This window comes from Neltuma alba, unplaced genomic scaffold (assembly GCF_004799145.2).
Source record: "Neltuma alba isolate B1F8T4 unplaced genomic scaffold, ASM479914v2 tig00011540_pilon, whole genome shotgun sequence".
Lineage (NCBI taxonomy): Eukaryota > Viridiplantae > Streptophyta > Magnoliopsida > Fabales > Fabaceae > Neltuma > Neltuma alba.
In genome coordinates, this window is record NW_021636202.1 from 102,625 (window position 1) to 127,898 (window position 25,274).

Consider the following 25,274-nt stretch of genomic DNA (forward strand, 5'->3'; position numbering starts at 1 on the left):
TGACATTAAATGAAATGGAAGATTTTGATTGATTGGGTCTTCAAATACGATTTTTGCTAAAATTCAAAAAAAAAACAACAACGCATTTAAGAACATAAAATTATAATATTAATATATATTAAATTGATTATCAAAAAAATATAAAAATAAAATAAAAATTTAAACTTTGAATTAATAAAATGTGAAATATGAATATAATATAAAATAATGAGAAAAATTAAATTCTTGTATCTTATATGAGGAATATAAATCTCCACTGCAAGACCATATTTTATCCCAACAAATTGGAGTTATATGAAAGTAATTTTCAACACATTAAGTTAATTCATATCAAATTGAGATGATCATAATTATAAAAATAAAATTAAGACTTTAAATAAATAAAAATCTAATAAAAATAGGGAATATAATACAAATTCACATACCTTTATGTGATGGACAAGAATCTCACAAACAAACAAAGTACGACATCATTCATTATAGTCAAAAGTTTTTTGCAATATAAGAGTTGAATCAACAGCCTTTTGGGCTATATTATTTATATAATTCAAAATATCTAATTACCATAATTTTTTTAATAAACAAACCATGCAGTGATCATTCTCAAAATCAAAGTTATATGGTTTCTGGCCATAATATAGAAAACTAAAGCTATATAACTTATGACTATTTAATCTCAAGAAGACAAAAAATTAAAGTTATATGACTACGGGCCATTTAATTTTAAGGAGATAGAAAATCAAATCTATATGAACAAATCTATCTCTGGTATCAATAATGAATCTGATGGTAATCCTTTATTTTAAGGAGAATGCAAGTATCAATTGGATTTACATTAATTGCTAGCATTTAAGTTGATATAAATATATGCCTAATTATCTGCATTATAAGTTTCTAAGGATTTATCCCCATATCTTGTGACCTTTTGGCTTCACAATTTGAGCTTTCTAAGGGTTTATCCTCACATCTTGTGGCCTTTTGACTTCATAACAAATTTTGTCATATATTGCCAGCATTTAAGCTTTTAAAGGGTTATTCCCACAATAAATTTTTTTCACTTACTTTCAATAAATATATTCATAGAGGATTTGCTAAAATATGACTTCTACCCATATTTTAACCATTACTCTTTCAAATTCTGAATATGGGCATTGACTATATGTAATTATAAGTATTGATTGGAACTCCAAGTTTCATATTTAATTTAACTATTTAATATTCACATTCTAAATTATTGTGTGGTTTTTAGAGTATTTAATTTAATATTTAATAAGAGGAAAAAGACACCAAAACACCCTAAAAAAAATACTAAAAGACAAGTTAGAGTGGGTGAATTTTAAAATCCTAAATCAAACTTCTTGTACTATTTTGAAATTTTAAAATATTATAAAATGACAACATTACTCTTACTCCTAGTGACTACTTTCACATAGCTATTCAGGATTCTAATTTAATTATTGATTACTTTTGTTTTCAAAGTTTTAGTGACTATTTTTGTATAACTATTGACTACACAAGAGTAGTAAATAACAAAATAAAAAGTAGTCACTAAATCTCCAACAACACTTAATGTATTTTTTTAATTTTTAAAGCTAAATAGTCAATGGCAAAAATAAAGTAGTCAATAACTAAACCAAAGTAGTCACCAAAGTTTAAAAAATAAAAGTAGTCAATCACAATACTAAAGTAGTCAATAGCTAAATAAGAGTAGTCATTGAAGTTCTAAAAATAAATGTAATCAATAATTAAAAAAGTGTAGTCACTAGGGCTCAGGCAACTGGTCACTGGATTTCCAATGACATGTTGCAGGATCTTCAGCAGTAGGCTACTAGCAGGGTCGCTGGCATGGGAGCTGTGGTTGGAAACCTACAAAGGGTGCTGAGGTGGCAATATTAAAAAAAAAAAAGGAAAAAATATTGAAGGGCATTTATGTAATTTCACAAGATTTGAGAATTTCAAAATAGTATTAAGGGTTTGAATTAGAATTTTAAAATTTACCCACTGATTTGTCATTTAGTAATTTTCAGGGTATTTTATTGTCTTTTTTCCTTTAATAATACCTACTTTTCCTGCGCAATTGGTTATTATTTCTAGGGATAATGTGTAAATTTGTCCAGAAATTATGCGACCAAGAGTTATCGGTGTCTTGAAATTTTTGAAGTCTCAATACCATCAAAAAGTTACAAAAACGTGATAATGTTGCCCTAACGGTTAACTTCGTTAACTGTGGTTGTTAGTTTGACTAAATTGCTTATATGGCATGCTATCTCATCATTTATCCGTCTCTCCCTCCCACGTCACCTTTCACCTCGTCATCACTATCTATCTCTCTTCTTAAGTCCCGGAAATCTCTCTATCTACCAATTCAAAAAAAACACGTGATTAGCAAATGCAGATAAGAAGAATTGCACATTTCTCACACTTCCCCAGCAACTGCTTGCTTACGTTCTGTATATGATAAGGGCAATCAAATTAAGCAAACAAGCAGATATATCAAGAATGCAAAAGTTAAAGAGAGATGGAACAAAACCTGCAACAGAGCTTCATGTGTGTCTATTAGATGTTCTTCTATATTTCATGTAAATTCAAAAAAGAAAATTTGTGGGAGCAATTGGAACGTACATGACCCGATGATCTCGAAGTACTCGGGAGAAACTTATTGGAAACGTGACCCGACATAAACAATTAGAAGCAAGCAATTATAGGGTGAACAAACAAACAAACGATCTAATTTCTCAGGCAACAACAGAATCAGAATAAGAAAAGAAAGAGAGTAGGACGAGTGTTCGAACCAGCAGCCAGATTTTTCCAACCAATAACGCTGCTCACTCATTTAAGCACTAACCGGACATTCCCTAGTATTTCTTCTTTGATCCTTGCCTCGCCTTCTAGCAGCGAGTATCTGTTGAAATACTAGTTGAAGTCCGTTATGCCAATGGTTTTTCTCTATTCGGTTGGATTCTTCGAGTAATTCTCTAAATCGTCCGCGTTCGACTGGAAGAACTCAGCTAACTCTTCCACATTCCCTAAAATCTGATGGGAAGGGGTCTCTTGGATGAGGGGTGAAGGGATCTCGAAGCATGACCTGATCATTTTTGTTGCATGTGCTTCTAAAAGCTATGAATTGCAATACTCATTGTTCGTTTAGATTCACTTACCAATTCTTGCTTTGTTGTTTTAATTTCTCCTGTTTAGGCTCGATATTTCTTTCTTAGACGTTCTTTTACGCTATGTTTGATATGGGGTTTTGAAAGAGAAAGGAGGAAAGTTGCTCTCCTCCTTTGTTTGGTTGGTGTATTTTTTTAGAAGGGGTGGAACTCCCATCTCTTCGTTTGTTTGGGATATTTTTTAAAGAAGGGAGGCCTCTTCTTCCCTCTTTTTCCCTTCTAACCTTCCCTGTAAAGTAGGGTTTTTTTTAAAAGGGGAGATGAGAGATAAAATTTTAAGTTTCAAAAATTTTTTTGGGGGTCTAATTAAGTTTCAAAATTAACCTAACTAAAATACTTTAAATCCTCTTACATCCTTTCGATTTATTAATTCCTAATCACCTGGAAACATTTGTACACAAAAGAGTTTCCTTAAACCTCTAGTAAGCGGCTATCGAGATAATTGTCTCTAAAGTTGGTGAGTATTGTTGGATCTATCTTCTCTTCTTTTAATTTTATTTTTTTATGCGATATTTTCTTTCATCTTCAACACCTCTTCGTTAATTGAAACCCATCACTCACGACTTTTTATCTTAATATCCTATATGTGCATGACAGTATCTTATAAGTCAAAATTGGCGAATTCTATTATATATATTTATATCTTGATAAAATAAAAATTGAGAAAATCCATTTAAATTTTATAAGGTTAAAATAGTCAACTTCTTATTAGAACAAAATAAAATATCATTAAAATTTCTCCCATTTCCTCCCCTTTAATCAATCCAAACAAGGGATCATTACCTCCTTTTCCCATGCCTATCCTTCCCTCTATAGCTACCCTCCTTTTCCTCCCCTCCCCTTCCCTTCATTAGAATTCTTCCCTTTCCCTCCCCTCTATCAAGCCATGGTTTTGGCACATGAAGTAAACCCGGCATGCTAAATTTATATATTTTTCAAAATTTTTGCCTCGTGTTTACTATTAGGTTAGTAATTAATTAAGCCGATGTCCTCCTTTTTGATGGGAAATAAGGTAGGAATAAGTGAGGTTTATTTTCTTGTTCGACCAAGTCTCGTCTATTTTACTATTTAGCTTAATCTTTTTTTTTTTAATATCCAAAATGCTCTTCGCTTGGCTAGTTGCCCTGTTTTGACTAGGGTTCATTGATACTTATCGTCTGCTGCATTTAAGTCAAAATTTAAGCTCTTCTATTGTAGTCTTTGGTTCAGATGTGCGTATAGGTATATACCTATACATATTTAGATGCGTGCGCGCGCATAAACAAACACATATACATATATGAAGTCTTTCTACTTCTTGGTTTTTGAAAAAGGATAAATAAAGTCCAGTTATCAGTACTGTTGTTCACCGGGCTATCAAATCCCCTGTGCATGTGCTGCTATCAACTTTTAACTATTTTTGTGAGTGTCAAACTCTGGTACCTAGTTTCTGGCAAAAATGAAAAAAGAATTGGTTACCAAGTGCATCAATTAATTAATTTCGCATCATGATATCTAAACTTCAAACATGGAAGCCTAATTATAGTTCACTTGATTTTGTGATGACCTATTGCTTACATTATAAGTTGCCTACTATGGGTAAACCTCTGCGACAGAGCTGCAACTGGAGGAAGTTTTGCTTCCACACAGTGCATGTTACAATAAAACTTTTTGTTTTAGGAACAATTGCAATGTCTTTGGCTTCTTATTGTTGCATCTCATCTATTATCTAATATTTGTTTCTGATCTCTCTACTAAATGCAGATTTGATGCAGTCATACATTTTGCTGGATTAAGAGCTATAGGTGAAATTATGCAAAAGCCATTACTTTATTACAACAACAACAACTTGATTGGAATGATCACTCTCTTGGAAGTCATGGCTGCCCATGGATGCAAGAAGGTAATTTTGTTTATTTCTTCTTCTTCCTTTCTTTTCTTGTTCTTTTGATAGGCTTCTATTTCATAGATAGCATGGAAGGAATGTAATCAGTGTTGTTAGAATTTATGGTCTTTGAAATTTAGCTTAGCCTTTCTCCATGATGAAGTTCCTTAAAATATTGTTGGAAAATATATTTAGTGCTGGTGCTTGACCCCGGCAGCCATGTAAGAGTATTGTTATATCATTGCATTCTCTTGTTGATCATATTGTGACAATATTCTATTATGACAGTTTTTCCTTAGTTGTCTTTCCTTCTTTCCCTTATAATCCTTAGGCGCATAGAAACCAATTAAAGTATTAATTAGGGAAGTATTTGGCAGTTTTCAAGTTTCCAAAAGTAAATGGCTATTTTGGTTCCCAGTGTCAAGAAGATAATGCAGAAGCCTTGTTGGACTATTTTAAAATGAAGTCTTGATTTTTGTTTTTTTTAAGTCACCCTGTATTGCTACCTCGAGGTGGCTCCTAAGATTAATGTTATCTAGTCTTGGTGCTTCGTTTCGTTGTTTTGTTATTTTTAACTAATGTATTTTTGGCATGATTTCAACTTGTGTTTATAACACCTTAGTTTATGACCATATATGGAGCCAAAACTTGTCATATGGAACAATATTGCATGGCATTTGGTTTAGAAAAACAAACTTTGAAAAATCACTTTCCGTGTTATTATTCATTTTGGTAACCCTAAAAATTTAACTAACTCTGAAAATTTATAACTAATTCTAGAAAAATCAAAATGATGTAGTTCCAAGTTCTATTTGAAACTCTTTCATAGGAAAAATACTCACTAGTCGATCCTCTTTACCAATCAGGCTCCATTTTTTATGTAAAAAGTATTATTCATTTGGTCAATTTTTAATTTCAGCCTTTTACTATAATTTCAAAAATTCATAACTGCTAGCACAAAGCTCCAAATTAGGTAATCTACTATGCTATTTGAAGCTTGAAATGTGAACTTTACGCTTACCAAATATCATGGCCAGATTACATCACTTGTTCAGAAAAGTCACAGCCACAATTCATGGTTTTAAAAGCATTTTCATCCACTTTTTAATGCATTATCTCGTGGCATTTAGGTTATGAGCCTGCGATATACCATTTATCACCCATACTATCATATATTCATATGATCATACTTCCCAAGAGATGGGAAAATAGCATCTTACAAGCATTCCTCAAGTTATACAAAACTACAAAGTTTTAACTAACACTCATAATTACATAACATAATCAAGCATATCAAAGTATAACATTTTTCCTTTATCCATTGAAGATCCAGCCCCTATAGTATCAATTTGTTACAAAAAATGGTGAGATTTTAAAGAAATCTCAGTAGTAAAGAACAAAAATTATAATGCCAACAATGCAAGATTATATTATGCTATATGTAATCAACATTTTCATGCATTTTCACATATCATAATGCCATGAAAAGTGAGCACATAAACATACCATCAAGCAACTTAACTATACATATTGCCAAGGCATAAAATGCAAGGATTTAAACACATTATATCATAGCTAGTTCAACCATATCATAACATCAAAACACATAGCAAAACAACCAATGCAAGTTAACAATAAAATTGTAAGTTCTTGCTACCTTGTCCAAATTCTTGCATTTTGCTCTCTTTTCTTTGTTCTTGAGTTTTCTCTTGTCCAAGATCAATGCTATCAATTACATAATAAAGGCATTATAAGTTCCAACTCAAACAACTTCATTAAAAGCTTAACCTAAAACCCTAACCATTTATCTTTGATTTTAGGGTTTTTGTATCATCTTTTTTAACATAACTTCCACATGCTTTTTCTACATGATTTTTCATGTAGAATCTATATTTAGATTTAGATTCATCAAAATCCAACTCCTTTCCCTAGATTCAAGCTTGGCTGAGACATAGGGCATTTTGATTCAAAAATTCCATTTTCAATTCTAATGCTTCTAAACACATTTTCTTAACATAATCTTATACAATTTCATCTTCTAAACTCAATGGAAGCATCAAATCATCTTGAATCAAACCGTAGCCTCATGATCCAAGTTTGGCAGAAACATATATTCTAGGGTGACAAGTTAAAATTCTTCTATAATCCAAGTTACAACACAATTTTCCAACCATTTTCTATCCTTTAGTCCTTTGCCATCTTTTAATCTTTCATAAGAAGTTATATGGAATTTTGGGCAGCATAGTATCATAGCATTTTTGCCTATTTTTCTCCATCCAAATCAATTCCAAAACAATCACTAATCAAAGTAATTAAATCCTTAATGAAAGTATTAACTTACCTTGGATGATCACTCGAAGTTAGCTTGGTTTCCTTCTTCTTCCTTCTCTTCTTTTTCTCTTCATTTTCTTCAACTCAAAAGCAAAATATTCCCTCCCTTGTTTTTCCAATTTGGCCTAATTTAGGCATATATGGGGGGAATTTATAAACAAATTTTTGGCCATAGGTTGCCTATTTTGCCCCTGATAAAATGTTATAATTCCATTGTCTACGTGTCCCATGATCAAGTCGTCTATCCCATGAGATCATGCCACATGTCCTTACACCTATTACACATGTGATTATAAAATATTATTTAATTATAATTTAGCCTCTTTCAATTATGTCCCTTAACAAATGACACAATTCCATCCTTGTCCTCCCCTTCAAAAATGGTTCAAAAAATGGTAGGAAAATGGGAGGAAATATTGTCCCACCAAGCTTTAGGTCATTTTACTACATATTTTCATCATATCAATTAAGTTTTTCCTAGATTCTATTTAATCTAGAAGCTTTTAAAATTTATTTCTTTGTGCTAGGAACTCCCTTTTATTGGGGAGAAGTTTCTTAATTTTCTTAGGTTAAAATTCAACTTGTAACTCCTGCTATTCAAATTTTTTTGAAATCAGTTTTTTTATGGATATAATTCTGTTTTAAATATTTTTAAGGCTAATCTCTGTACTTTTAGAGGTTGGGAATAATTTTACAATCTGTTATAAACTCTCAACTAAATTTTTCTCATTTTTGCCCGAATAATTGAAGCCTCTGTATATTTAAAATAATTTACTTTGGCTAATGTATTCCTTATTAGCCAAAAATACTAATAATTACATAAAATTATGTAATAAATTATTTTATCTTGTTTTCGCCTTTTGGGCCTTAAATATTATGCTAGGCACTATTCTATTTTTCAAAATTTTTGAGAATTTTCAAAAAGTTGTTCCGCCTTTGTCTCTACTATATTACTTGGCCCTCAGTCAATTCTAAATTCCTCATTTACCATGTTGAAATTAACAGGATATGAAAGTGTTCTCAGTAACTATATGTGGTTGGCCTAAGCAGGTTCCATGTTCAGAAGAGTCTTTACTCTCTGCATTGAACCCATACAGACAAAGTACAAATAGAATGTTGTTCCTTATAGTTTTGCTGGAAAATGAATTGATGGCATGAAGGAAACTTAAACATGTAAATAATTATAGTATGAATTATGTGGTATTGACAATGACTTCTTGGCCTTGCCCACCATGTCTCTGAAAGGGTTTCTATTTCAGCTTTCGATTGAGGAAATTTGTCATGATATCTACTGGGCCGATTCAGAATGGAAAATAATATTGTTGAGATACTTCAATGCAGTTGGTGCTCATCCCAGTGGCTACATTGGTGAGGATCCTCATGGAATTCCAAATAATCTCATGCCATATGTTCTGCTAGCAGTTGGCAGACGGCCCGCATTGACAGTGTTTGGAAATAATTATAATACGGTTGATGGCACTGGGGTATGTTCTTTCTAATTCAAGACTTTGCAGCATGGTCTTGAAAGGTTGCATGAATTTATCAAGAGAAAAAAATGACCAAAAAAGAAAAAAGAAGTTGGAAATTACTAAATCCTAAATCAGGTTTGGTAACAATATTTTATTTGGTGTTGACAATACTAAATTTGTAAATAACAAGAAATTTTTGTTGACATTTCTTATTGGGCATTCAGTAATTTTGCTGCTGCTTTTTTTTTTGGGTCATTTTTCCATTGATCAATGCTGACATTCAAGTGAGGAGTCTACCTGCTATTTTCTAAAGTTTGAAATGCTACTACACATGCACTGGCTCATATATTGCAAAAATCCTAAACTATTAACAAATTGGAGTTGGACCTGATTTCTATTAGACAAATAATAATCTTTCCTCATTGGACTTGCATGTTCCATTCCCTCTTCCTGCTGTTGACCTCTACTGAGTATTCTTGACATATTTCTTTTTATGTAAGACTTGATTTTCAGTTCTTCACGAAAAGTTCAACTCAATGAATCTTATCTTTCTTTTTAGGTGCGTGATTATATTTATATTGTTGATTTAGTACAGGGGCATGTAGCTGCATTGGGTAAACTAGATGATCCTGATATAAGTATTCTTATAATTTATCATTATTTTCTTGTTTGCTTATTAATTTAGTCTGTCGGTTCTGTCAAGGCCAGATGTATCTTTTGTGTTCTTTTATTTCTACAGTTTTTTTTAATCTTGTGCAATCATTATAAATATTACTTTTGTTAGAATTTGATCTTGTTTTAAATTCATGGTGCATATATCTAGGTTGTGAGGTGCACAATTTAGGAACAGGAAAGATAACATCAGTTTGAGAGATGGTTAAAGCTTTTGAAAAGGTCTCTGGAAAGGTAATGGACAGATTATTGCCAGTTCAGTTGATATAACCATAATTTTTGCTGTGAAATTTGATGCCTACTTTGTGTATTGATTTTCTTCTTGTGTATGCGTTGTTCTTAAATTTGGCAAAGCATGTAGCAGTTTATATGGTTAGAATAATTGTGAATTATAGATTATGATCTCCTCTGGGGTCTCTTGCAAGCCCTGTTACTTCGTAGGGGTGAATCTATGTTAATCCATTTCTTTTTTTTCTTTTTTGGGGGATTTTCTAGGGATTTATGTTGTAAAATAATTGTTAAAGTGTTTTGCTGTACAGATGATTAATACTGGGATCCTTTTATGTACATCTAAGGCCTAAATTTCATTTTTTTTCAGAAACAGGCATACCTAGACTAGATTTTCAGTTTAAACTAGTTCTACTTGTTCTGCTTTCTTCCCAGCTTTTGGTTGGGGAATGTACTCCCAAGTTTTCATCCTCTATTCATGGACGATAGGAATCCCAAATGGAACGCAATCTTATGTGTTTTAATAATGATAAATCTTCATATTTGTCCCTAAAAAAATGTACTAATTTTGATAGAACCATGACTTAGTATATCATCCAATGACATATTCAATAAATATGAATTCTATTAGGAGATTCTTTAGAATCTGGAGCTTGCCAATTAGTATGGCTCTAATTAAATATGCATTCCTTATTGCATTTTGTTCCGTCAACTTGCCAACCCAGTTGTATGAGCATAAGGAGCTAAAGCGTTGCTGTTCAATTTGAACAATAGATAAACAGAGTTGATCTTTCTTCGATTTCATATGCATGCATTTTTAGATATAACCATGAATATGAATTAGTCATTAGTGAGTATTAAATTATCACTACCAATATGTGTTGTGTATTGGGATTATATCAAGTGGAATATTAATTCTGGAAGGTTGCAAGTTCCATCATTGGGAATCAAAATGGGAATAATATTGGATGGAATATCAGTTTTCAATTTGTCAAAGACACGTCTAAAATTTTTTTTGATATTTTATTTCAATCAAAATGCTTTATTTTTTGGATATGGTGTGAACTATTGAGACAGTATCCATGGAAAAAATAAGAACAATCCTAGCAGCAATTTGCATTCTTCATCGTATATCTTATCAACTAGTTTTTTCTAGGGTCATATACACAATAACTAGTTAATGGAAAAATGTAGAGATTAATTTTTTTTGCCATCAAAATGTAGAAATTAATTATAATTAACAAAGAAACAGCTAAAATAGAGTATTCAAAGTTTCAAAGTTTTTGGTTTTATAAAAACAGAAACCATTCGCATTATTTTTCCTTCTCATTGTAAATCCTAAACGATCAACCATAACACCATTATTTAAGTCAACCCACTTGCATTTGAAAATGGATACTCTAAATTTAGTGCATTAGAAACATTTTCCTCTTCTCCAACCACTTGTTTCAACCATTATGCAAAACGTTTTTATGCTTCTTATCAGTCTTTGCTCAGTTATTCTTGATCAACAGTTTTTTCTCCTCATGACTTTTTTATGGGCAAATATGTAGTCCTGCACGTCATCAATATTATTCAAGATGTGTAGGCGTACTTGCTACATTTCAATAGGATCCACACTCTTCACTGAAACCCCACTTCTACTCCCATGTTTGCCCTGATGGTCAGGAAGCCCACTAGTAAGTCTTACTTTTGACAAGTAATTTTGACAAAATTCCATAGTTCTTCTAAAATACATTTCTAAATGATAGATGCTTTATGCGTCAATTTGGGTTCTTCACATATCCTTTAGGAATTTTTATGTATCTTTTAATTGGGTACGTCCATAAAAAATAGATAAGGCTGTACAATTTTATCTCTCTTACTAGATGAACAATTAGGTGTACTATGATGTCAAAAGACAAAGGAAGAAAGAGTTTCTTTAGTTGGCACAATATGAGATTACCTTCATCTTCTAATTCATCCAATTTTTCAAGCTTAAGGACTTTACTACATATAGCATTAAAGAAGAAGCAAAATCTGGTTAAAATCTATCTCAAGTTATCTTCTTGGAGCCCTTGAATGGCCACTGGGACATCAATATAAGATTCTTTAGATTTGAACAATACCTATAGGGTACTTCGATTCGTGCAACTACTCATAAATACTTCGTTTCTCATCCTTGGATAAAGTATGACACGCTGGTGGATAATAAGTCAGCTTACAATCTACCCTAGGATGCAAATGCTCTTGTCTTCCCATTTTTTGCAAATCCAATCTTTCCTTCACATCATCCTTGGGACTACCTGTATGTTGAGAAGTGTGCCAACTATGCTATCACACATGTTTTTCTGAACATACATGAGATCAATACAATACCTCAGATTAAGCTCTCACCAATATGGAAGATCAAAAAATATGGACCTCTTTTATCATATATTCTTTTCACCTTTACTTCTCATAGCCTTATTGAAGACAATATAAATGCCTTTCACCCTATCATAAACTTGCTATCCAGTCAATGACTTTGAAGCATTTTCATCTTCTTGGCCATCAAAGAATTTCTTCATCAATCTATAATATGAGTGACCCTATCTTAGAAATCTTCAATGATCAAGGTAGACAGTCTTCCTACCATGTTGAAGTGGATAGTAGCATGTCCCTTCCTCACAAATTGGGCATGCTTTATGGCCCTTTACACTATATCCCACCAAGTTTTTATATGGAAGGAAGCCATTAGTAGTCCACATGATCATGGCTCACATCTTAAAAACCTCCATTTGATTCATGTCAAAAACATCTACACCTTCTTCCCACAACTCTTTTCAGTCTTTGTTCAAAAGCCTTAAGTAAACATCAATGTCATTCCCTAGTTTTTTTGGTCCCAAAATCAATATAGACAACAGTATATACTTGTGTTTGATGTAAAACAAAAGAGAAAGATTGTAAATCACCAATAGAATAGGCCACGAGCTATATGTGCCACTAAGGCTACTGTAAGGATTCATTCCATTCATACTAAGTGTAATCCTCGTGTTCCTTGGCTCATGTCGAACTGGAAAAATAATTGATTAATTTTCTTCCATTACAAAGAATTGGCCAAAAGTTGAAGCTTCCCATCTGAATTCCTCTTATATGCATGCCATAACATATTTTTTTGCATCATTTTCATTAGCAAACAAATGCTTCAATCTTGGTATAATTGTAAGATACCACAATACTTTTGCAAGACTTATTTGATTTATACCATAGTGTCTCACATATGCAATTATTATGGCATGCATGTATCCTTTCATACTCCATACCTAGTAGAAATAATATTTTCTTCACATCATAATAGCTATTTAATAGCACATTATCTTTATGGAGCATATCCTTAAACAACTCAAGTAATTCTATACAACACTAGTCACTTCATCCACATCATGCTTTCAAATTTACCAATTCTAACACCACCTTTAATAGTTTGTAATTCTCGCACCCCTTGTCACATCCCACTAATTTTAACACTGGGAGTGTGAATAATAAATTAGACAGAGGGTCAAGTAGTAAAGTATATTTAGAGCCGAAACCACTTTTCAGTTGAGATCTGACTCTTATCTAGACTGATATTTTTGAAATTATCGGTTTAGGAAGGGCAAAATGGAAAAATTAGAGAAAATTTTTTAAAAATTTCTAAAAAATAGTAGAAAGATAAATTAGGATGTTTGGAACCCTGTTTGTAGCCTTAGAGGTGAAAATAATATGAAAATAATTTATTACAAAATTTTCTGTAAAAAGAGGTTTTTTCCCCAAAAAAAGTGAAAAATTAGCTAGAAACAATTATTTTAAATATGTAGAGGCTTTAATAATTATGAAAAAATATAGAAAAATTATTTGAGAATTTATTTGATTTTATAAAATTATTTCTAGGCCCTGAAAGTGAAAGAATTAATTTCAGAATATTTATTACCAAAATCTTATCAGTAAAGTCTGATTTTAGAGAAAATTTAATACAAATAGTTAGAGGTTGAGATAAATTCTAAAAAAATTTAGGAGACCTTCCTATATTAAAATATGATTTTTGAAGGGCAGAAATAAATTTTTAGATGTCCAAAAATATTATTAAAAATTAGACAGAAATTTTAGCTGATACAGTGAAATTAGGTGAAAAATATTTTGAGCTGAAGGGTAATACTCCTTCCTTCTTTCTTCAGCCCATAGGACATTATTTTGGGCCAGAAATAAATAGTATTTATGGCCCAAGTGGTCCACATGATTAAGGAATAAAATGTTACAAATTAACACATGATTTTATCCAAATCATGATTTCACATGGGACACTTAGACACTTCAAGTTTTCTGTAGTTTTTGAAGGGGGACACATGGCCTTAACATCCCAGATTCTTAAGGGACACATGGAGCTCAAGAGAGGCCGAATTGAGACCTACATACCCCCTCTTATACCTTCAAAATTTGGTTATTTTGGCACTTAAAAGAGGGAGGTTTTGCTGCACAAAAACTGAGTTTGGAGAGCTAAAATCATGTAGAAATAATTCAAGAATTATCAAGCAAGAATCAAGGATTAATCAAGGTATGTTAAAGCTTTATGCTGTCAAATTCCAAGCTACCATGCTGTCCAATTTTTGAAATATTGAAGGGTGATTAGGAAAGGATAGAAACCATGATTTAGAACTTGAATTAGCTTGTTTGGTTGATTTTTGAAAGAAACTCTAAGTTCCCTAACTTGGTAACCAATTCGGCCAAGCTTGGTTTTGTGGTTGGAAATTGTTTCAGTTTAATTTGATGATTCCAATGAGTTTAGAATGTGTTTTTGTGTGGGAATATGTCGAGAGAAAGTCTATGAAAGCATTGGAATCAAAAATAAAAATTCTACCTCTAAACCACATACTATTTGGTCAAGCTTATTGTAATAGGGAGGAGTTTGATTTTGATAAAACCAAGTTGATATTTGAATTCTATATGAAAAATTGTATAGGTATAGCTCTTGAAACTTGTCAAAACAAAGATAGAAATTAAAGTCAAAAAACTCAAAGAAAAGAGGGTTATAGAATTGTATTGATACCTAATAGTATTTTATGTGTTATGGTTGATAATATGGCATGTATTTATGTATAGATTGATAGGCACTGAGCAAGAGAACAAGGAGAAACTCAAGGGGACCCAAGAGGCCAAAAACATTAAATTAGAAAGATGTAGCATGAAATTTACAATTTTAATATTAACTTGCTTGGTTGTTACATAATGTGATTCCTTGAATATATACCATGTTGTATTTGAAATTATTTGATGATAGTAACATGTTGGTTGTTTGCATTGTATTCCTTTGCAATATGCATTAACATATTGATTTTGAATGGATTGGAATGATATTTGCATAGCATAAAAGTGAATAAATATTTATGAACTTGTTTGCAATATACCTTACTTGTTTGATATTATTATTGTAATTCCTTTGCTGCTGAGATTTCTATGAAATTTTATTTCTCTCTATATTTAAACAACACCATAGGACCCTCAAGTAGCATGATCAAAGGCAAGGAGGTAGTGTCTCCATAAGGGGGAAATATTATTGAATTATGTTGAACTTATGTGGAAATTCTGTAATAATTGTGAATTTTTACCTTGATGACTTTGAAGGGTTGTAAATTATGAAGAATGACTTATTATATGCTGTGAAATGTGACTAAATCATATTGGAATGGCTATGGTTTTATTTTAATAAGTTTTGCAAAAAAGGGATAAAAGTTGACTTATGTATGGGTAAAGTTTGACCATACAAAATTTTGAAAAAATAATGGAGTTTGGATCTTAAACTTAACAATATAATAGTTCATATTTTTAGCTTTAAAATGATTGATATTTCATAAAATTTGAAGTTTTGTACAAAAATTTATGCATTTCTAAAGTTGGGCATAAATTCTAGAAAATTAGAAAAATTACCAAATGAACAGTACATCTTGACGTTGAAATTGGACACATATGAGCTGTATTCATACTTTGAATGTATTTTTTCCTTAAAGAGTTTATTACAAACTTCAAGTGAGACTTGGAACCATATCATTTCTATTTTTCTGGAATTAGTTATGATTTTTTAAAATTTGGAGATATTAAGGTTATAATGAATAGTAACCCGAGAAATTAAGTTCAAAAATTCAAATTTTTTCAACTTAATAACTTGAGAAATGGTTCCAAATGCTCACACTCAATGTAAAATTGCGTAATTAAAGTAAGATGTTACACCCCTAGCATAGAGGCTTCAATTATCACTGCACATATTATCATATGCATATGCCTGTCCAAAAGCCACCAAAATTTTGATAAGTTAATTTTGAAAACCTAAAAAGTATGGTCTATGAAAACCAATAGAGTTTAGGAGTCGATTATACATGGAAAAGGTATTAGGCATCCTATAATGCTTGTTTAAGAAAACAGTTACCCAAAGTTGACTATAAAAACAATAAGTCTTTTTATTATTTTTTAATTACCCTAAAAAATAAACAGTAAAAAGAAAAACTTTTTATTTATAAAAAGAAAAAAAATAAAAGAAGAAAATAATTTATTTACAAAGCTGGACTTAATCAAGAATAAAAACCTAGGGCCTACATACTTTTTAGAAGAATCAAAATCTCATATTGTTTGGGGGTAAAAATACATGCTATTTAGTTGGTGTGTTCTGTGAAAAATGTTTATTTAATTTATTTAAAAAATAATTTTTTATTGGCTTGTGTTGTTTATTGGAAAAACAATTCTTTTATCTTTATTTGAAGAAAAGAATGTGTTTTGAAAAACTTTTGGATTAAACTTCATGAGAAGATTCCAGTAATCTCACATGGAAGAATAATTAATCTTGCTTAAGGAGGTTTTAAAAACCTCACACAACATGAAATTGTTTCAAAAAAATTTATTTTTTAGAGCATTTTAAATTAAATTTTCTAAGGAGATTTTAATAATCTTACACAAAAAAATAATCAATTTTTGCCTGAAAAGGTTCTAAAAACCTCACATGACTCTAAAAAACATTTTGAAATTATATTTTTTATTTTTATGAAGAATGATCTTTTTTTTTTAATTTTATGTGTACTATGTAACAATGGGTCAAAATCATTTTTTTCCTTTATTTCTAGCAATGAACTTGGAGAACTCCATTAGCATACTTGAGGAGACTCTCATAATCTCACACAACTTGCCAATGAATCTAAATGCCTGTAGTGATTTCAAAAACCTCACACAATATTAATGGAGAAAAGATTGCAAAAAGATTGAGAAAAACAAATTGACAAACTAAAAGATTTTGCCACACATCAAGTATAGCAGAAACCAAGAGAAGGAGATCAACATTCAAGCCACAAATATTTCACATTCAAATTGAAAATTAAAAGGATGAGGTAATGTGTATATACCTCTTATCCTTGTAGCAGTTAAAGAAATAAAGATGAAACAAAATAATAAAAAGAAAAGAAAGAAATAGAACAAAGGGGAAATTACAAATAAAGACCCTCCAATATATAAAATAGCTATTAGGGACCCTGAATTTGGAAAATAGCTTCAAACGACCCGGTCCCAAATTGCAAATATGAAATGATGGTGGAATGTCCAAAATGCCCTTTGTTTTTTTCTCTTTCTTCCTCTCTAGATCATCTTCTTCCCGACCTTTCCTCCTCATTTTCCTCTCTCTCTTCATTCTCTCTGTCCTCTCCAAGTTTCCTTCCCTCTCCTCACTCCTTTTTCAAAGTATATGGAACTCACAATGTCCTTCGGTAGTCCTCTTTTCATTGTCATCCCCCGTCACTTTCTTCTTATCTTGCTTAGCTGCTCTTTCATCGACAATGAAGCCTCTTCCATCATTCTCTCTGTTGTTGTGGAAGGAGAGGAGAGTCGGGGAGTTTGAGGGAGAGTGACAATCATTTGCAATGCTTGTAATGTTTGCTTGCAATGTGTACGATGATTGCTTGGTGCTGAGACAACGCCCAACAAATCTGGATTTTTATTCTTCATTTCTATTTTGATTTTCAGCTTGTGTTCATAATTGAAAATAACAAGTTTGATAAGTTGTTGAAAATAACAAGTTGACAAGTTCTGATACCCACTTCACGACAAATTCAGTAATGCGAATAACAAGTTTAGCAAGGGAAATAACAACTTCTGATAAGCAATTCATAGAAATTCGAGTTTCTGTGTTAAAATGACAGCATTTTCAGATTTCTTTAGCAGATGACAAGTTCTGATACACAATTCATGACAAGTTCAGTAAGGCGAATGACAAGTTTAGTAAGGCGAATGACAACTTCTGATAAGCAATTCATAGAAATTTGAGTTTCTGTGTTAAAATGACAGGTTCCTATTAGGTTTTCATACTTTTTCTGTTAAAATGACTAGATTTCCACATTGATTTATCAAATGACAGGTTCACAATTTTAATAATAAAACAGTCAAATATTGTGTCTCCATTTATGGTCTTTTGGTTTCCATTAACTGTCAAGGTTTTGTGACATTTTTTTAAATAGGGTGGATTCTTTTCTAGCAATCCCTTGCATTTCGAAAACAAAAGGCAACAACAAAGAACCAGGAACAGATATCTAGCTAGCAAATTAGGAACACAAATTTACATTATATTTTAAGAAACCAAAAGTCATATACAATTTACTCTAAACCAAAAGGAAAACTGGTCAAGAGAAAGCAAAACCAAATTGGCCAAGTACCCTAAACCAAAACCAAAACCAAAACTAGCAAAATTGTCCAGGTACCAAAATCAAAAGCATAAGGCATTGAAAATAATCAAATATAATAAAAAAATGACAAATACGAGAACTAAAATTATCTTCTTCTCTATCTATTTTGTGTGCACTGACGGTACAAAAGCATTGCCAACTCTTTCATGATTTTTTCCATTTGAGTGAATGAATATTACATGCAATATGTGTCGACAAAGTATTGTATGCAAAAAAAACAAAGAAATTGATGAAGTTAGATATAAATATATAATTAGCCTAAGTATAAATTGAACTTTGAATAAATGCATGTTACCTTAGTAGGGATTGTGTTAGGTGCATGAGTATCTCCTTCATGAATTTCGTCACCCAATATCTACAATCCGAGCTTGAGTCCAGTTGTAGTGGGCACTATGAAGAAAGGAGAAGGAATATATTAATGATATTATGATAAACTATATTTAGTTGAATAGTAAATGGTGATGAATACTTTTACTTTTTTTTTTCATATGAACACGGAATGGAATAAGTCACCTTTGGCTGGGGGGCATGTTAAGCTTTAATCTGTGCGGAACAATCATAAAGCTCTGAGAATATAATGAAATTAAATGCTAATAATTGTTAAAAATTAGATAAAAAGAAGAAATTAAATTCAACGTGATAAAAACATATTCAATATATCTATTAAATAGTAATTGCATATATAGTCAATTAGTCGGATCTCCATTAAGAGAATTGAAATATCAAACCCTTGGCTTAAAGGGATTGACTACAATTAGCATCCAGTATCGCCTAAGTACAATAAAGACAATGAGAACGATTAGAAACTATTATAAAATAAAGAAATTTGAGAAAATTTAGTATACTTACCCCTAGCAGTAATGCGCTTAAAAGAAAGTGTCCCTATTCTTTACTGCCCTTGAAATAAAAATATCTACCAAATCTCTCAATGAGTCTTATTTCATATCAAGGTTATGGCCAGTAAAGGTGTGGGGACTGATGAATATGAACTTTTCAATAAGGCCGCAGGGGACTACAAAATTCTCGTAAATTTACCTAATACCCAAACAAACATAGCAACGTAATAAATATCCTAAGTAGTTAAGTATTTAACCATGGTTTGGCGAAATACCTTAAATGAAAGTTATAGGCATTTGTTCTAGGCATATTATGTGTTCTGTAGTCGTGAGACGTTCCTTCGCATACATACGAAAGAATTAACCGCTTTTTGGAGTAAGCTTCCTCCCTTTTTATCCAGTTTGAATGATGAGATGAAAAAAAAAAAAACCATTGTCTCTTCACCTTTTTCACTTGTTGTCTTTTCTCTCTTAGAAATCTTTCCTATTTCCTTCCAACCCTTAATTTTCTACTTATAGACTTTACCTAGGATTTTGCATTTTTCTTTTAATTGTTTGTTTTTCTTTTTTTCTCCCCCCAATAATGACTCATAATACCCTTCCCCGTTTAAGCACCAATCCCCATCAATTTGTGATTTTTTTTAATTTTTAATTTTAATTTTTTATTTTTTTCCACCATTATAACTCCAAAATATATTTCTAAATGGGGAGGCAATCATCTTAAATGAGAGATTTTATGTTTCTTTTTTTTTTTTTCATTTTTCTTACTTCCCCCCTTACTGAGTCCACCACACATTTCCTAATTTAGAGGTTAACCTCATATCAATCCCATCTTTTATTTTATTGCCATTTTTTGTGATGAGTAGATTATTATTTGATTTTCCTTTTTGATTTATCACCAGGTAGGCTTTTCAAACTTGGTCTTCAAGAAAGAATCAATGAGGATTTTTCTTTTACTATCTTTACCCTTTTATTTATTATTTTTTAGTGGGCCCTGACTATTCACATCCATTATTACATACTTTTAGTTAAGATATAATGAACAGGTTCGGCAGGCTACTCCTACTGAATCAAAGATAACAAAAATAACCAAATTTACTACCACTGTCTCCTAATCTATACTCATTACAGAAATTAAACAACAATAAAAAAAAAACCTAGGAGCATGAAGATGAGAATGGGGAAGCAACCACAAATTCAAACATGCATACACACAAAAATGTGCATGGGGTAGTACCTAGAAGTTGGAACTCAAACACACCAAGGTAAAAATAAACTTTGTCTGATTTCGAAGACCAAGAGAGGAGAGAAAATCCACAACTCCCTTTTTCTCATCATGCGATAGAATAAAGGATGAGTTAGGGCTCAAACTCAAAGCAAGACTCACAGAAGTAGGAGAAAGTTTTGAGATTGAAGACGACATCGTGCTAATGTTCCTAAAGTGGTTTTAGGCTTACACAAGGAAGATTGAAGACGAAGCAGGGGCTGAAGATATCAATTAAAGACTCTTGGCGCGGCAGGAAACGTATAGGTCTTCAATTTCTATTCCATCCAATTACTATTAGTGGTGTAAAGTTGCGTTCTCCACTTTATGTTTTGCATCGTACTGGTATATAACTGGTGTAGACAATATTATTTACTCTAGGCATTTAATAAATTGGTGTAAACATTGTACATTTATTTACAAAAGTGTCACTGCCTCATCTATTACACCATTTGCAAAATGTCCGGTGTAAATAAGGCGGTGCAAAAAGTTTTTTTCCCCCCTAGAAGTGATTCTCTGTATTTTTCCCTTATGTTACTTCAAATGGCGTTAGTTTATGCTAAGAATTTTATTATAATGATGGTGTGAGTTAATAGTGATGCAGAAATGGGGAAGGGGAAAGGAGAGAAGAGAAAGAGAGATAACCACTATCCTCTCACGGATAATTTTATTGAAGATAATTTTGATATCTTACGAGAAATAATTAATTTTAACTAAATTTTTACTTACATAAAGTAGTTAATTAGAGCTTATAAAAAATATTGGAGGCAATATTTCTTTACATATGATAGATATGATATATATATATATATATTTCCAATTAAGTGGCGATTACGCCTCAAAATATGTGGACTAATTTGTTAGGCGACAGATTCAACATAATAATGATAAACAAGCACATATACCCATAAAAATTGATGAGCACAAATTAATTTTTTTCAGAGATTTTAGCATGGAAGGAGAGAGTAGCAAAACTTGCTATTATAGTACTCTTTTTTGATATTTCCTCTGCAAACTGGGCTAATTCATAATTTTCCATCTACATTAGTGAATATTTATAAACTTTTGGTTATAGCAAAATGTTAAAAGACCACATTGATAAAGGTTTAATCAGCAAGTATATTCTTGGAAAAATAAAAAAAAAATCAGCAAGCATAAGTGCTCGATTGCCATGATGATATAACAAAATGTATTTTCTCTTGTGCTTGTTATTTATTTTGTTCTTATTTTCATTTTGTTAATTTATTATGCCTTGTTAGTCAGATGGATCAAGTGTAATTGATGGTGGAGGAGACAAATGGATGAAAATGATTGATGCTCAATATAGCAAGATGATTGATGCTCATTCAGGATTGTAATTTGGATTTTTTTTTTTTTTAATTGTTGTTGCATGTTGCTGGAGAATGTTATGGATCTATTGTATAGGTTTCAATATTTTCAGATAAGTTTTAGATGATTATATGCATTTTTTTTATTATCATAATTGTGTTTTTTTGTTGAAATTTTGCCTTCATATAATGCAACCCAAAAACAAAAATTTTAAATTGAGGTCCTAGACTATTTGGATTGGTCTAGATATTCTAGTAGACCAAGTCTAGTCTAGCCCAATCTCGGGTTGGCACTTGACCAAACCAGACCCTAAGTTGTCTTTTCCAACCCAAGGTCTTCACCAGACTAGACTTCGAGTTGATGCCAAACCCGATCTGGTCTAGTGCAAGCATACCCCTAATTCAGAAAGCTTGTGAAGTAACTGTGATTGAGAAATTCTTCTTGTAAAGCTTGATAAAAAGAAGACGATGCTTACTGTTTTTGAAATCACACTCAAACAATGGAATAGCCATGAGATGCAGAGTCCAGCAAACAGATAGAGTATATTATCAGATTCTAAAAAGGAAATATAATGCAGAATAATAGATACCCTAGACTGCTAAACAAACTAACTTGCCACATATAATGAGAATTCCAATGTAGAAATTAGTGATCGATTATAGTAGTTGATTGAAAAAGCATCACAGGAGCAGAACCATCTCCATAAAGGATATGTTCAATCCACCAATTACAGACTCAAAATTAAAGGCAGTGCCTACTTGGTAAAGATCAGAGGCCTCTAATTTATTTTCTCCTAGGGTATCACGAAAATCGTTAATGAGTTTGGCCTCCATGCATTCGCTCTCAACCAAGACAGTGAATCCGTTTGGTTAGAAATTCTTTATAATCTTCCTTGTGGAGAATATCACGACTAGCAAGTCAAAGTTGAACTTTCAGAAGTAGATCTGATGCTAAGGCTACGGAGCCCGCCGACAAGAACTTCTCCAACCTATAATTTTCTATTTGCTGTACATTAAACAAGGAATCTTTGGTGGGTATTATAAATACGTGAATCTCATTTGTTGGGTGAATAAAAGAAAAATTATCATACAATCTTATATAAGCAATATTTAATCACTAAAAAGTCGTTTAAGTTGTTAATATGCTATGACTTCTTACTATTTTTGCATTGGATCTTGTTGTTACCGTATTGTTTACTTGTTGAAGAATTTTTTAGTAATTAACTATTTATATGGACTGCTTAGCAATTTTCTGGGGAAAAAACACATATTTCTTCATTATTCTTTCCTAATAACAAAGCTACACGAACGAACATAAATTCTTTTGCATCGAGCAAAATTTATTTCTTGGATCAATTAATCTGTGAAAACGCCTATTCGATCCTTTAAATTTTCTTAATCATTAGTAAATTTCATGTCTCTAATTGTTTATAATTCTTCATATGTGATAAGTCCCATTATTTACATATATTTTTGATCCAAAAACTTATGCTTTTATTGTTCATAATTGCATCTTTTGGGCATATTTAGAGTCTATTATGCATAAGAGTTGGTGAGTTGAATTGTGAGGTTTTATATGTGCTTTTGTATGTTTTGTATGATTTTATATATGGATGTTTTTGATCTCTTGGTTTGTGTACATTGCAAGTAGCTTTAGAGTCAATATCTGGACCGCTCTGTTCCGTGCGCCGCAGCGAAATGGCACAAGTGCTGGGGCGAGTGCATCTATTGAAGGAGATCATATAACTTATCTAAATGACAACGTTTTGGGGTCAGGCACAGCGGCGATTGACAAGAGCACTGTGGTGAGTGTCGAAATCATATTTAAAACCCCAAAAGCATGTGATTTCAATTCATTCCATCATCATTCGGGCATTCTTATTTTTACACTCATTCTCTCTGTTCTTTCCACTTCTTTTTTGGCCGAATCCATCATTCCACCATTATTTCTGGCCAATCTACTCCATTTCCACTGATTATTCTTCATTACCTTCTTAGCTCAGTCCTTTTCCACCTTCAGATCAGGGTATGATGGCCATTGGAGGAGCAGAGGTTCAGCTGGGCTTTTCTCTAGTCATGAGCTCGTGATTTCGTCCCCTCCTTGATGTTCAAAAGGCTATTCTGAGTTCTTTGAGCTGCTAAAAAAGTTTATTTGTATTTAATTTCAGATTCCACACTATATGTGTCACATCCTGAAAATTTAAACTTGACGTTGAAAGTAAAAAATTAGGTTGTGGGTCAATATATAAAGTAGATGGAAGGACAAAATAACTTTTGATGTGAAACCCCGATAGGGTTTGAAATGATAATTTTGGAATTATCAATCTAAAAAGGGCAAAATGGGAAAAATTAAGAAAAATTCTAGAAAATTCTCAGAAAATAGTAAAAAAGTGAATTAGAGGTTTTGAAACCTCAATAGAGGTCCTAAAAGTGAAAATGGTGTAAAAATAGATTATTACGGAATTTCTTGAAAACGGAGGTTTTTCCAAAAAAAAATAGTAAAAATTGGATAAAAATAATTATTATAATTATTTGGAGGCCTCAATAATTCTAAAAAAAATATAAAATAATTATATAAATATTTATTAAAATTTATAAAATTGGTTTTAAACCCTGAAAGTATAGGAAATTATTTTTGGAAATTTATTTCCAAAAGTTTCACTAATAAAACCCTATTCGGGAAAAATTCAAAATAAATAGTTAGAGGTGGAAAAAAAACTCTAGAATTTTCCAGGTTGCATTCTTGTATTAAATTATGATTTTCATGGAGAAAAATATGATTTTGGAGGTCTAGAAATATTATAAAAAGTTACAAGTGAATAGTAACCGATAAGCTTTAATATTATTTGGAATTAATATTTTATTATTGGGCTAAATTTTTAAAACTTTCCAGATCAAATTGGGCCCCACATTGGCCCAAGAAAATCCCAAAATTTCGTGCTAAAGCCTGGCCCAATAATTAAATTGGATTTAAACCCAATTTTCATATAAAAATCAATGGAATATTCTTGGGATTTCACACTTGGCATGATCATGAGACTTGGAGCATATGATGGCAGCCAAGTAACCCCTTATGTGGCAGCTTAGCATGCCTAAATGGAGGGGGAAGGGCGCAGATTTCTTGCTCTATAAATACCCCTCCTAAACACACTAAAATAGGCAAAAATTGACAAAAGAGGGGAGGTGCTGTCCAATTATTTTCTTGAGCTTTGAAGCTGGTCTTACTTAGTGCATTTGCACAAGGAATCACCAAGCTTTAGTCAAGGATTCACTAAGGTATATCCAAGCTTTACTTCGGTTAAGATTAAAGTTTGTTTTGGTTGGAAAATTGAGTTGTTTTCCAAGATTAAATTGCTGCCCAAATTTGGTTCAAATGAGTATGCATTAGGGAAGGATAAAAGCCT

General features: G+C 31.7%; 1 pseudogene; it reads left to right on the forward strand.

Moving 5' to 3' along the window:
- Positions 1 to 4,741: 4,741 nt before the first annotated feature.
- Positions 4,742 to 23,958, forward strand: LOC114714734 (UDP-glucose 4-epimerase GEPI48-like; annotated as a pseudogene).
- The last annotated feature ends 1,316 nt before the right edge of the window (positions 23,959 to 25,274 follow it).